This window comes from Monodelphis domestica, chromosome 1 (assembly GCF_027887165.1).
Source record: "Monodelphis domestica isolate mMonDom1 chromosome 1, mMonDom1.pri, whole genome shotgun sequence".
NCBI lineage: Eukaryota > Metazoa > Chordata > Mammalia > Didelphimorphia > Didelphidae > Monodelphis > Monodelphis domestica.
Window position 1 is genome coordinate 149,374,069 of NC_077227.1, and position 12,603 is coordinate 149,386,671.

A 12,603-nucleotide genomic window follows, 5' to 3' on the forward strand; every position below is an offset into this window, starting at 1 on the left:
AAGGAAAGAACTGAGTAGATTGGTTATTAAAATAAAAGAAAGAAGTTGAGAGAACATATCTGAGAAAATAAAATAAGAAAACGAAATTGTATGGCACAGAGAAGATAAGAGGAAAGAGAAGGAAAAACCACGGAGAATAAAAAAGAGAAACAATCACAATGAAAAGCCAAACAGAAATTTTCAACTATTTTTATCACTGCTTTTCAACTCTACGATCCCTACTCCACAGCAATATCAATATTTGCCTACTTTGTTTAAAGAAAGTAATTTAAGCAGATTAATATAAACTTTTAAGAAATACAGCATTTTTTTTTAAAGAGGAATACTATGGAGGACAGCTAGGTGGATCTGTGAAATGAGAATCCAGGCCAGAGATGGCAAGTCTTAGATCCAAATCTATCCTCAGGTACTTCCTAGTTATGTACACCCAGGTAAATCACTTAACCCCCATTGCCTAGCCCTTACTACTTTTCTGCCTTGGAACCAATACAAAGTATTGATTCTAAAACAGAAGGTAACAAGTGTTTTGTTTTGCTGTTGTTTTTTATTTCGTCAATTTCAAACATTATTCCTTGGTTACAAAAATAATTTTTTATTCCTTCCTCCCCTCTTCTCACCCTTCCCATAACCGACATGCAGTTCCACTGGGTATCCCATGTGTTGTTGATCAGAACCCATTTCCATGTTGTTGGTATTTGCACTAGGATGTTCATTTAGAGTTTATATCCCCAATCATAGCCTCTTCAATCCATGTCATTAAGAAGTTGTTTTTCTTTAAGTGTTTTTACTCCCACAGTTTTTCCTCTGAATGTGGATAGTGTTTTTTCTCCTGTAACCCATTGGTTGTTCAGGACCAATACATTACCACCAATGGTGAAGTCCATTACATTCAATTGTACCACAGTGTATCAGTCTCTGTGTATAATGTTCTCCTGGTTCTGCTCCTCTCACTCTGCATCACTTCCTGGAGGTTGTTCCAGTCTCCATGGAATTCCTCCACTTTATTATTTCTTTGAGCACAATTGTATTCCATCACCAACATATACCACAATTTGTTCAGCTATTCCCCAATTGAAGGGCATCCCCTCATTTTCCAATTTTTGGCCACCACAAAGAGCGCAGCTATGAATATTCCTGTACAAGTCTTTTTCCTTATTGTCTCTTTGGGGTACAAACCCAGCAGTGCTATGGCTGGATCAAAGGGCAGACAGTCTTTTAGTGCCCTTTGGGCATAGTTCCAAATTGCTATCCAGAATGGTTGGATCAATTCACAACTCCATCAGCAATGCATTAATGTCCCTACTTTGCCACATCACCTCCAGCATTCATTACTTTCCTTTGCTGTCATGTTGGCCAGTCTGCTAGGTGTGAGATGATACCACAGAGTTGTTTTGATGTTCATCTCTCTGATTATCAGAGATTTAGAACACTTTTTCATGTACTTATTAATGGTTTTGTTTTTTTTTTTTTGACTGAGAATTGCCTATTCATGTCCCTTGCCCATTTTTCAATTGGAGAATGGCTTGATTTTTTGTACAATTGATTTAGCTCTTTATAGATTTGAGTAATTAGACCTTTGTCAGAGGGTTTTGTTATGAAGATCGTTTCTCAGTTTATTTCCCTTCTGATTTTAATTACATTGGTTTTATTTGTACAAAACCTTTTTAATTTGATGTAGTCAAAATTATTCATTTTACATTTTGTGACTCTTTTTAAGTCTTGCTTGGTTTTTAAATCTTTCCCTTCCCAAAGATCTGACATGTATACTATTCTGTGTTCACCTAATTTACTTATAGTTTCCTTCTTTATGTTCAAGTCATTCACCCATTCTGCGTTTATCTTGGTGTAGGGTATGAGGTGTTGGTCCAAGCCTAATCTTTCCCACACTGTCTTCCAATTTTCCCAACAGGTTTTATCAAATAGTGGATTTTTTGTCCCAAAAGCTAGGATCTTTGGATTTGTCATAGAGTTTTTCTGAGGTCCCTTACCCCAAGTCTATTCCACTGATCCTCCTTTCTGTCTCTTAGCCAGTACCAAATTGTTTTGATGATTGCTGCTTTATAGTATAGTTTGAGATCTGGGACTACAAGGCCACCTTCCTTTGCAATTTTTTTCATTATTTCCCTGGGTATCCTTGATCTTTTGCTCTTCCAAATGAACTTTGTTATGTTTTTTTCTAATTCAGTAAAAAAGTTTTTTGGAAGTTCGATGGGTATGACACTAAATAAATAGATATGTTTGGGTAGGATTGTCATTTTTATTATGTTAGTTCGTCCTACCCACGAGCAGTTAATGTTTTTCTAATTATTTAGATCTAGTTTTAGTTGTGTGGAAAGTGTTTTGTAGTTGCGTTCATATAGTTCTTGTGTTTGTCTCAGCAGATTAAAGTATTTTATATTGTCTAAGGTGATTTTGAATAGGATTCCTCTTTCTAATTCCTGCTGCTGCAATGTGTTGGAGATATATAGAAATGCTGATGACTTATGTGGATTTATTTTGTATCCTGAAACTTTGCTAAAGTTGTTGAGTATTTCGACTAGCTTTTTAGTTGATTCTCTAGGATTCTTTAAGTAGACCATCATATCATCTGCAAAGAGTGATAGCTTGGTCTCCTCGTTGCCAATTTTAATACCTTCAATTTCTTTTTCTTCTCTAATATCTACTGCTAGTGTTTCTAGTACAATGTTAAATAATAGAAGTGATAATGGGCATCCTTGTTTCACTCCTGATCTTATTGGGAATGCATCTAGTTTATCCTCATTGCAGATGATGTTGGCTGATGGTTTTAGATCAGGAAGGAAAGGCCCTTCTATTCCTATGCTTTCTAGTGTTTTCAACAGGAATGGGTGTTGTATTTTGTCAAAGGCTTTTTCTGCATCTATTGAGATGATCATGTGATTCTTGTTGGTTTGCATGTTGATATGATCAATCAAGTGGATAGTTTTCCTAATATTGAACCATCCTTGCATTCCTGGTATAAATTCTACCTGGTCATAGTGAATAACCCTCCTGATCAGTCTTTTTGCTGGTATCCTATTTAAGATTTTTGCATCTATGTTCATTAGGGAGATTGGTCTGTAGTTTTCTCTCTCAGTTTTTGACCTGCCAGGCTTTGGAATCAGTACCATATTTATGTCATAAAAGGAATTTGGTAGGACTCCCTCTTCGCTTATTATGTCAAATAGTTTGTATAGTATTGGGATTAGCTATTCTTTGAATGTTTGATAGAATTCACTTGTGAATCCATCAGGCCCTGGGGATTTTTTCTTAGGGAGTTCTTTGATGGCCTGTTCAATTTCTTTTTCTGATATGGAATTATTTAAGAATTCTATTTCTTCTTCTGTCAATCTAGGTAATTTATATTTTTGTAAATATTCATCCATATCACCTAGATTGGCATAATTATTTCCATATAATTGGGCAAAAGTTTTTAATGATTGCCCTAATTTCCTCTTCATTGGAGGTGAGGTCCCCCTTTTTGTCTATGATACTGTAATTTGGTTTTCTTCTTTTCCTTTTTAAATTAGATTAACCAGTACTTTGTCTATTTTGTTTTTTCAAAATACCAGCTTCTAGTCTTATTTATTAGTTCAATAGTTCTTTCATTTTCAATTTTATTAATTTCTCCCTTAATTTTTAGGATCTCTAATTTGGTTTTCTTCTGGGGGTTTTTAATTTGTTCGCTTTCAAGTTTTTTTATTTGCATGTCCAATTCATTGATCTCTGCCCTCCCTAATTTGTTAATATATGAACTCAAGGTTATAAATTTCCCCCTGAGTACTGCTTTGGCTGCATCCCATAAGGTTTGAAAGGATGTCTCATCATTGTCATTTTCTTCAATGAAATTATTGTTTCTATGATTTGTTCTCTAACCGATTTTGGAGAATCATATTATTTAATTCCCAATTAATTTTTGATTTGGCTCTCCATGTACCCTTACTGATCATTGTTGTTGTTGTTTTTTTAAGGTACTACTATGGGCTTATATGAATGAGTTTAAGAAAAAAGACATAAACAGGCTAAAGTTAGTTAGCAAGCACATACAACTCTTCTAATTATAATGTTGTTAGCCTCAAATACAGCCCCAAATCCAGTATGAAATGAAGGGGTTAGGACAAGATGAGAATTTGTACCAGGGAACTCTGGTAGAAGGTTGTAGTGATTAACAACTCACATTTGTTGAGTACTTTATGACTTGCAAAGTGCTTTTTCCTCAACGAATTTGTGATATTATCTCTATTTTACTGATGAGAAAACAGAGGGACTTGCCCATGGTCAAGCCAGTCAGGTTCTAAAGTAGGAATACAATCCAAACTTCCTGACTCCAAAGCTCTATCCATTATATCTCACTGACCAGGTCACTGATAGGAAAGGAGTCATAACAAGTATAAGAGAAATAAAGGTGGCAGAAGTCAAGAGAAAAAATGAAACTGAAAAAAGCCAATACAAAATGGAGATTTGGTAAGAGGTAATGTGGAAGTACTTTTTGTGATTATGGATTAGGTAGTATCTAAAAATGTGAATTGAATTGAAAGGGACTGTGACTCTTATAAGACATCATACCAGTGTTAGCCGAAGCTTTCATATAATAATTTAATATACTGCTGTATCATTCATTCAACAAGTATATGTTAAATTACATTGTATATAGAGGACTGTGTCAAGTCCTCAGGGAAATACAAAATGGAGCTAAGAAGCTGACTTTGCTTCCCTTCATAGAATTTACAGTTATAGAGAAGAATAAGACATGAACATACAAGTTTAATACATAATAATATATAATAAACTTATTAGACAGTTAAAATGGTATCACATAGAAGTTCTATGGAGATTTAAATAGACTTCTGAAATAATAGGGATACATTGAAGTGTATGTAATACCACAGTGTCTCTCAGTGAAATAAGGCTGATATCCTTACCTACTGGGACCAGTGCACAACAAGGCCTCCAAGCAGTTGTATGTGTAAAAGTAAAGGATTTATTATAAATAAAATACAAGGTTAGGAAGGGAGGATTAAGGAATAAGGTTTTCCCTAACTATGAATTCTTACTCCCCTCTCCCTCTACATTCCCTGCATGGGGAAATCTTTGTTTTTCTTGATGCTCCCTAAGTCCTTCCTCTCTCTGGCTAATATCCCCAAGCCCTCTCTGAATCTACCTGACTGTATAAAAATCCTCCCAGGTGGTTTCTCAAGAGTTAACAGTCTTTTAAGATAGAACAGGGATGAAACCTAGATGACTTGAGTTTAACCCAGCTGGGTCAGGCCCTAAGCTTGGCTCAGGTCTCACACTACAACTGCCCCTTGACAATGAAGTCTTTATCAGGTTTTATATTATATAGGCGCTTCTTAGATGTCTCTCTTCTTGTGTGGAAAGGTACTTCCCAAGAAAGTCCAATGGTTTCCCTTCAATCTCACTGTTAGATTTGGTATCTCCAGGATCAGCCGAGCTCAGCTATCTCCTCTCCTCTCAGCTCCAAGGAACAGGATGCCCCTTCTGTTGGTCAGTGCCCCCTTCAAATTTTCTCTTCAGACTAGAATCTCCTGTTACAGAGTTGCTAACATGTGGCCAGACCAATCTTTGCAAAACCAACCTCTCACTTATACTTAAATTCATTTCTCTCTGTCATTTCTACATTAATATTCCCCTCTTTGAACAAAGTCAAAATCCTTTTTGGAAAAAAGTTTTGGCACTTCATGGAAGACACAGTATTTCATGTGACAGTTTTAAGGGATATATAGAGATTATTCCAGGAATTTGACAGACAAAAGAGGAGGGGATATATATTCTAGATATAGGGAATAATGTAAAAAAAGACATGGATGTGGGAAGTATTCAGGTGCAGAGAGTAGTCCATTTGGACAGAGTACAGAGGACATGAAGGGGAGTTAATATGAGATTGGGCTAAAAAAGAGTGCAAATTATGGAGATCTTATATGTCAGGCCAAGAAATGAAAACTTTAGTTAAGAGGCAGTAACAGCTGAAAATTTTTTATGCAAGGAGTAACATGATTAGCAACATTCCATGAAAGTATATGTAGTAGTCACTTGTTATTTTAAAAAAGCAGTCTCTGGGAATGACCTCTAGGAATTGAAGCAGAGTGAGAGGAGCAGAACCAGGAGAACATTGTACACAAAGACTGATGCACTGTGGTAAATTCAAATGTAATGGACTTCTCTACTAGTAGCAATGCAATGATCCAGAACTATTTGGAGGGACATATGAGAAAGAACACTGTCCACATCCAGAACTGTGGGAAAAGAAACACAGAAGAAAAACAACCACTTGATCACATGGGTTGGTGGGGCTATGACTGGGGAAGTGGACTCTAAAAGATCACCCTAGTGTTAATACTAATAAGGAAATGGGTCTTGATCGATGGCATATGTTAAACCCAGTGGAATTGTACATCATATATGGGAGGGGGCTGGGGGAAGTGAGGGAAGGAACATGAGTCTTGTAACCATGGAAAATTATTTTAAATCATCTAATTAAATAAAATTTAAAAATAAAATAATAAAATAAAAAAGCAGTCTCTGAACCATCCTTGCATACCACTTGAATTCTCATTTCATATGAAGCCAATCCCAGGCTCTGGGTAAGGATTCAGTACATCTGTGAGTCCTGCATCCTTAGCTTTTTAAAGGCAACCTATAGTATAGAGGTAGTCATATAAGCTTTTTTTGGGGTCTAGATAAGATCAGGGAGTGAATAAGAAGGGATTGAGAAGACCAGAAGAGCAAACCTTGAGAGGGGGAGTGTAGATTAGTGGGAGGAGCTATAGCTGTGTAGATTTAGGACTTTATTTATCATTTCCCTACCCTCAATAAACTTTTCTTTTTTAAATAATTGCAAGGGTTGTGCTTCACTGGCCCTGGGAGGTTCCCAGTTGTTCTCCCCCCTACCCCCATTTCCAATCCCTCTAGGTTCTTTCCATTAAACTATCTCCTTTTGGAGTTAGTTTTCTGTTTCAACTATATAGAGTAAGCACTTAATAAATGCTTGGTGACTAATTGTCACAGAAATTACAGTTCAATAATTTGCATAGATCCTTTTAGACAAACTGCTGCTAAATCAAGCCTCTTCCACCTTGTACTTTTAAAATTGATTTGATTTCTTTGGAACCAAACTTCCATTAAATGATATATTCAGTCTGGCATTCTAGCCTGTTAAAATCATTTCCATTCAATTATTTATTCTGTCATTCAGTATGACAGTTAACCCTTTCAACTTTGTGTCAACTGAAATATGATAAGTTTATTATCTATACAGTCTCCAAAATCATTAATAAAAATTATAATGAGCCTTACTCCAAATACAGATTGTTATTCAACTTCTATAATTCTTTCCTAGTTGACACTGAACCATTAAATACTGGGTCTAGTCATTTAATTAGTTCCAAATATACCTAAATGTACTCTGCCCTAGAAGTCATTTTCCATCTATAGTACACAAAGTGAAAAAGATTTTTTCCAAGAGATTTGCTGAAATACAGGCAAGCTACACCTAACATTTTCCTTTGATATACAAAGCCAGAAATTCATTTGAAAAATATAAGAAATTCAGTTAACTCATGGCCCTTCTTATATGAAGTTCACAAATGCTATAAATTTTAAGATGAGTCCATCTATAGACAAATCACTGAATACTATTGCTAATCATCATTATTAAACCAATTCAATTTATTTTTAGTTTTGGGAAGAGAATAAGAGGAAATAAAACATATACTGTAAATTTAATGGAGATGCTAACTTCTACTTTGCTACTCTCTGCTATGGTTGGCCTCATGCTTAGATGTTAACAAACAATAAATGTTTATTGATTTATATTTATTTATAAAAACTGATAAGTTTTGACTAAAAATAAAAAAAAAACAGTGGAATTGTGTGTCATCTATGGGAAGGGGTGAGGGAAGGGGAGGGAGAGAAAGAATATGATTCTTGTAGCAAAGGAAAAATGTTCTAAATTGATTAAATATAATTTTCAAAAAAAAGGATGAGTTTTTTAAAAAAACCTCAATACTATTTTCTTTTCTTTTTTTATAGCTCTAGTATTTGAAGGGGTATCATATGGCAATTAAACATAAACTTTGAAAGCCTTACAAATAAAAGACAAAAACAAAGTAGAAACTAAATGGAAGACTGGCTCATAAGTTCTCTCTGGGAGTATAAATTAAAGTCAGTAGACACAAAACTATCTTCAGTATTGAGTAAGCACAGCAGCCTGGGCACTTCTCAAAAGACCACTAGCTCCCTTTCCTCTCCACAACAAAATAAACCATGCCTTCATATTTTGTTCCAGGAAGGACTCAATATCCCCAAGATGAGGGACTAGAAAAGACTGGTGATTGTGAAGTACAAATAAAAATACTATAGAATTATATACTTAGAGCTGGAAGGAACCTTAGAGACTATCTTGTTCAACATTCTCATTTTATAGAGAAAAATGAAGCGCACAGGTTTAGTGATTTGCCTATACTTACATTACTAATAAGTGAACTCATAATAAAATGTTGTTTTACATTTAAAGTCATTTACAACCTTGCCCCTTATCTTTCCAGGCTTCTTGCATTTTTTACATTTTAATCCCTTTTATAAACTTTACAACCCAACATCTATCTTCTTGCTGTTCCTTGTATAGGTCATTCCAATTCTCAGCTCCCCCAAACCTACTCTATGGCTGCCCCCCTTGTGTAAGACACTCCCTGCTCACCTCTGCCAAGTGGTTTGGCTGGTTTCAAGAATCAACTCAAATTCCACTGTCTGCATGCAGCCTTTCCCATTCACTGCCTATACCTTTCTTTTGATTATCTTGCTTCTACAGTGTATTATGCTTATAAGTAGTTCACACACTGTCCCCATGAGAGAATGAGGTCCTTGAGAGCAAGCACAAAGTTTTTACCTTTTTTTGTATCCCCAGCATTTGGTATAGTGCTTGGCATAGCAGGCTTAAGAAATGCTTGCTGACTGACATTTTTTGACCCCAATGCTTTATGCACTGTGTCATATCCCATCCAGTTATCTCTTTAGGCTAGATTCAAAATAAGCTTTTCCTAGAGCAAAGCCAAGATGGTGGAGAAGGTATAGGGATCCATTTGATTTCTTCCAAGTTACCCTCCTAAAAACAATGATATATCACCTCAAGATGAATTCTGGAGCAGCATAACCCACAAAAAGACACAGTAAAGTAATTTTTCAGCCCCAAACAACTGCATGATGGATCTAGTGCACTGGGGTGGAAATGGAGTACAGAGTGCCAAGGCAGAGCCAACTGAGGCAACAGGTCCCAGATGCAACTGAAATAGTAGCGAAGGCTTCCAGAGCTCTCAGTCATAGGCAAGAGGGGGTCAGACAACTCCTCAAAAGGAAATTACAGGGGTCCCTTTGCTGGTTTAGGGTTCAAGACTCCAGTCTCATTGCCAAAAATGCAGAATCAGATCACTGTCCTGAGGCATGCTCTCAGGGTGAGGAGGAAAATAGGCACACACCAGCACTTGATGCCACAAGGGAGCAGGAAACCATGATCATAGTCACAACGGGTAAAGGAGTGCTTGCTGTTACTTAAAGACTAAAGGTCCAGAGAATATTAAACACACCTCTCTTTACATTGTAGCACCTTGGAAGAACTGAAAGTAGACAGATTCCCAGAGACAGATCTGAAGGCTAAGAACCTGATGTTTGGAATAATGCTCCCTTCACCATAGTGGCAGAGACCAACTTTAATAGTTTTTTAAACAAAAATAAAAGAAAAAGGTTGTAAAACGAATAAACAACAACAAAAAAGAAACTGAAAGTAGAAAGTTATTTTGGAGACAAGGTAGACGGAAGAGAAGAAAACAACAAAGTCAATACTACTACATCCAAAGTCTCCAAAAAAAATTTGAATTGCTCCCAAGCCCAAAAATAATTAATAGAGGGGCTCCAAAAGGATTTTTAAAAATGAAATAAGAGAATTAGAAGACAAATTGGGAAAAGAAATGAAAGTGAAACAGGAAAACCATGAAAAAAAGAACCAACAGCTCAGTTAAAGAGAAACTAAAAATAACAAAGAAATGAATAACTTAGAAACAATCAAACATAAAGGGAAATAATGAAAAAATGTGAAGGAAGGTGGCCTAGCAGCAAAGCAGTGGTCATCAAAACAACATGGTACTGGCTAAGAGACAGAAGGGAGGATCAGTGGAACAGACTTGGGGTAAGTGACCTCAACAAGACAGTCTATGATAAGTCCAAAGACCTCAGCTTTGGGAACAAAAATCCACTATTTGACAAAAGCTGCTGGGAAAATTGAAAAACAGTATGGGAGAGATTAGCTTTAGGTCAACATCTCACCCTACACCAAGTTAAATTCAGAATGGGTAAATGACTTGTACCAAAATATTCATAGCTATGCTCTCTGTGGTGGCAAAAAATTGGAAAATGAGGGGATGCCCTTCAATTGGAGAATGGCTGAACAAATTGTGGCATCTGTTAGTGATGGAATACTATTGTGCTCAAACGAATAATAAACTGGAGGAATTCCATGTCAACTGGAAAGACCTCCAGGAACTGACGCAGAGTGAAAGGAGCAGAAAAAGGAGAACATTATTCATAAAGACTGATACGTTATGGCACAATTGAATGTAATGGACTTCTTTCTCTATTGGCAGCAAAACAATGATCCAGGACAATTCTGAGGGACTTTATGAGAAAGAATGCTATTCACATCCAAAGAAAGAACTATTGGATTAGAGACGCAGGAAAGTGACATAAAACCGTCTATATAAGGCACGTCACTTTTTCTCTCTTCCTCTTTTCCTGGAGAGGTGATTCTGGCCGGCAGCATCTTAGGTGTTCTGACATCTTGGAGTGGTGGCAGTTATTTTGTCTGGGTTTGGCGGTGAGTTTGCCCTGGAGCTGTTTCAGGTTTGGGCATCTTGGCTTAGTCCTTTCTTTTTGGAGTTCAAGCTGACTCTGTCCTCCTTCACACTCCAAAACCTTATCTCCTAATCTTCCCGCCCAGTGCTAGCCAGGCGGGGGTGGGGGTAGAGGAACCTACTCCTTTCCTTCTTCCTTCTCCTTAATCTTCTCCACTATCAATTAAATCACCATAACATTTCCAGCTGACTTGGGTGTTTCATTTATGATTTTACAAATAAAATCCTTGGTGACCAAAATAATTATTACATTCAGTCTCAACCATAATTTTAACCTTTACAAAAGAGATCCCAAAAGGATAACTCCCAAGAATATTATAGCCAATTCTCAAATTCCCAGGTCACGGAGAAAATATTGAAAGCAGTCAAAAAGAAACAACTCAAATATCATGGAACTATAGTCAGAATAATACAAAACTTAGCAGTTTCTACAAGAAAGGATCAGAGGGCCTGGTATAGGATATTCCAAAGGGCAAAGGGGCTAGGACTTCAACTAAGAATCACTTACCCAGCAAAACTGAGCATAATCTTTCAGGGGGAAAAAATGGGTATTCAATGAAATAGAGGACTTTCAAAGAATTCTGATGAAAAGATCAGAGCTGAATGGAAAATATGACTCTGAAATACAGGACTCAAGAGAATCATAAAAAGGTAAAAAGGAAAGAGAAATCAAAAGACATTCAATAAGTTTAAACTTTGTACATCCCTATGTGGGGAGATGATTCTTGAAATGCCAATGATTTTTTGTTAGGGCAGTTAGGAGTATACATAGACAGAGGGCAAAGGTATGAGATCAATATGATGGGATGATAGAAAAAAATCAAATTAAGACATAAGAAAGAGGAATGCTTTAAATGGAAGGGAGAAGAAAAAATTTAATGTGGTAAATTATTGCACATAAAAGAGACATGAAACAGCATTCCCAGTGCAGGAGAATATTGGAGAGATGGGAGAAGAGCATGAGAATCTTATTCTCATAAGAATTGGCTCAATGAGGGAAGACCATATACAATCAACAGGTATAGGAAGCTATCTTACCCTACCAGAAAATAGGAGAGGAAGGGGATAAAGGAAATGGGGTAGGGCTGATATAAAAGAGAGCAAATTGGGGGAGGTGATGGTCAGAAACTAAATAGGGTAAATAGGATGGAAAGTATTACAAAGTAATCAAAGTGGTGGAAATTTTTTTTTACAAATCTCTCTATTAAAGGCCTCATTTCTCAAATATATGGAGAAAGTATTTGAATATATAAGAATACAAGACATTCTCCAAATTATAAATAGTCAAAGGATATGAACAAGTAGTTCTCAAACAAAGTAATCCAAACTCTCTGTAGTTGTGCCAAAAATGCTCTAAATCACTATTATTTGGAGAAATGAAAATTAAAACAACTCCGGTGTAACATCCAATACCTATCATATTGGCTATTATGTCAAAAAGAAAAATGACAAATGTGGAGAGGAAATGAGAAAGCTGAAGGAGTTGTGAACTGAGTCAATCATTCAGGAGACTAACTTGGATATATGACCAAAGGGCTATAAAATGGTACACACCCTTTGAACCAGCAATACCCATGTATCTCAGAGAGACAAAAAAACCAAAAAGGGGAATGATGTATATGTACAAAAATATTTAAAGCAGCTCTTTTAAGGGGAGTAAAGATTTGCAAAATGAGGGGATACTCAT

The 12,603-nt window shown here is 36.3% G+C and overlaps 1 protein-coding gene across 3 annotated transcripts in view; it reads right to left on the reverse strand.

Moving 5' to 3' along the window:
- Positions 1-12,603, reverse strand: part of ICE2 (interactor of little elongation complex ELL subunit 2) — a 78,814-nt gene that overhangs the window by 2,962 nt on the left and 63,249 nt on the right. The window lies entirely within an intron of this gene.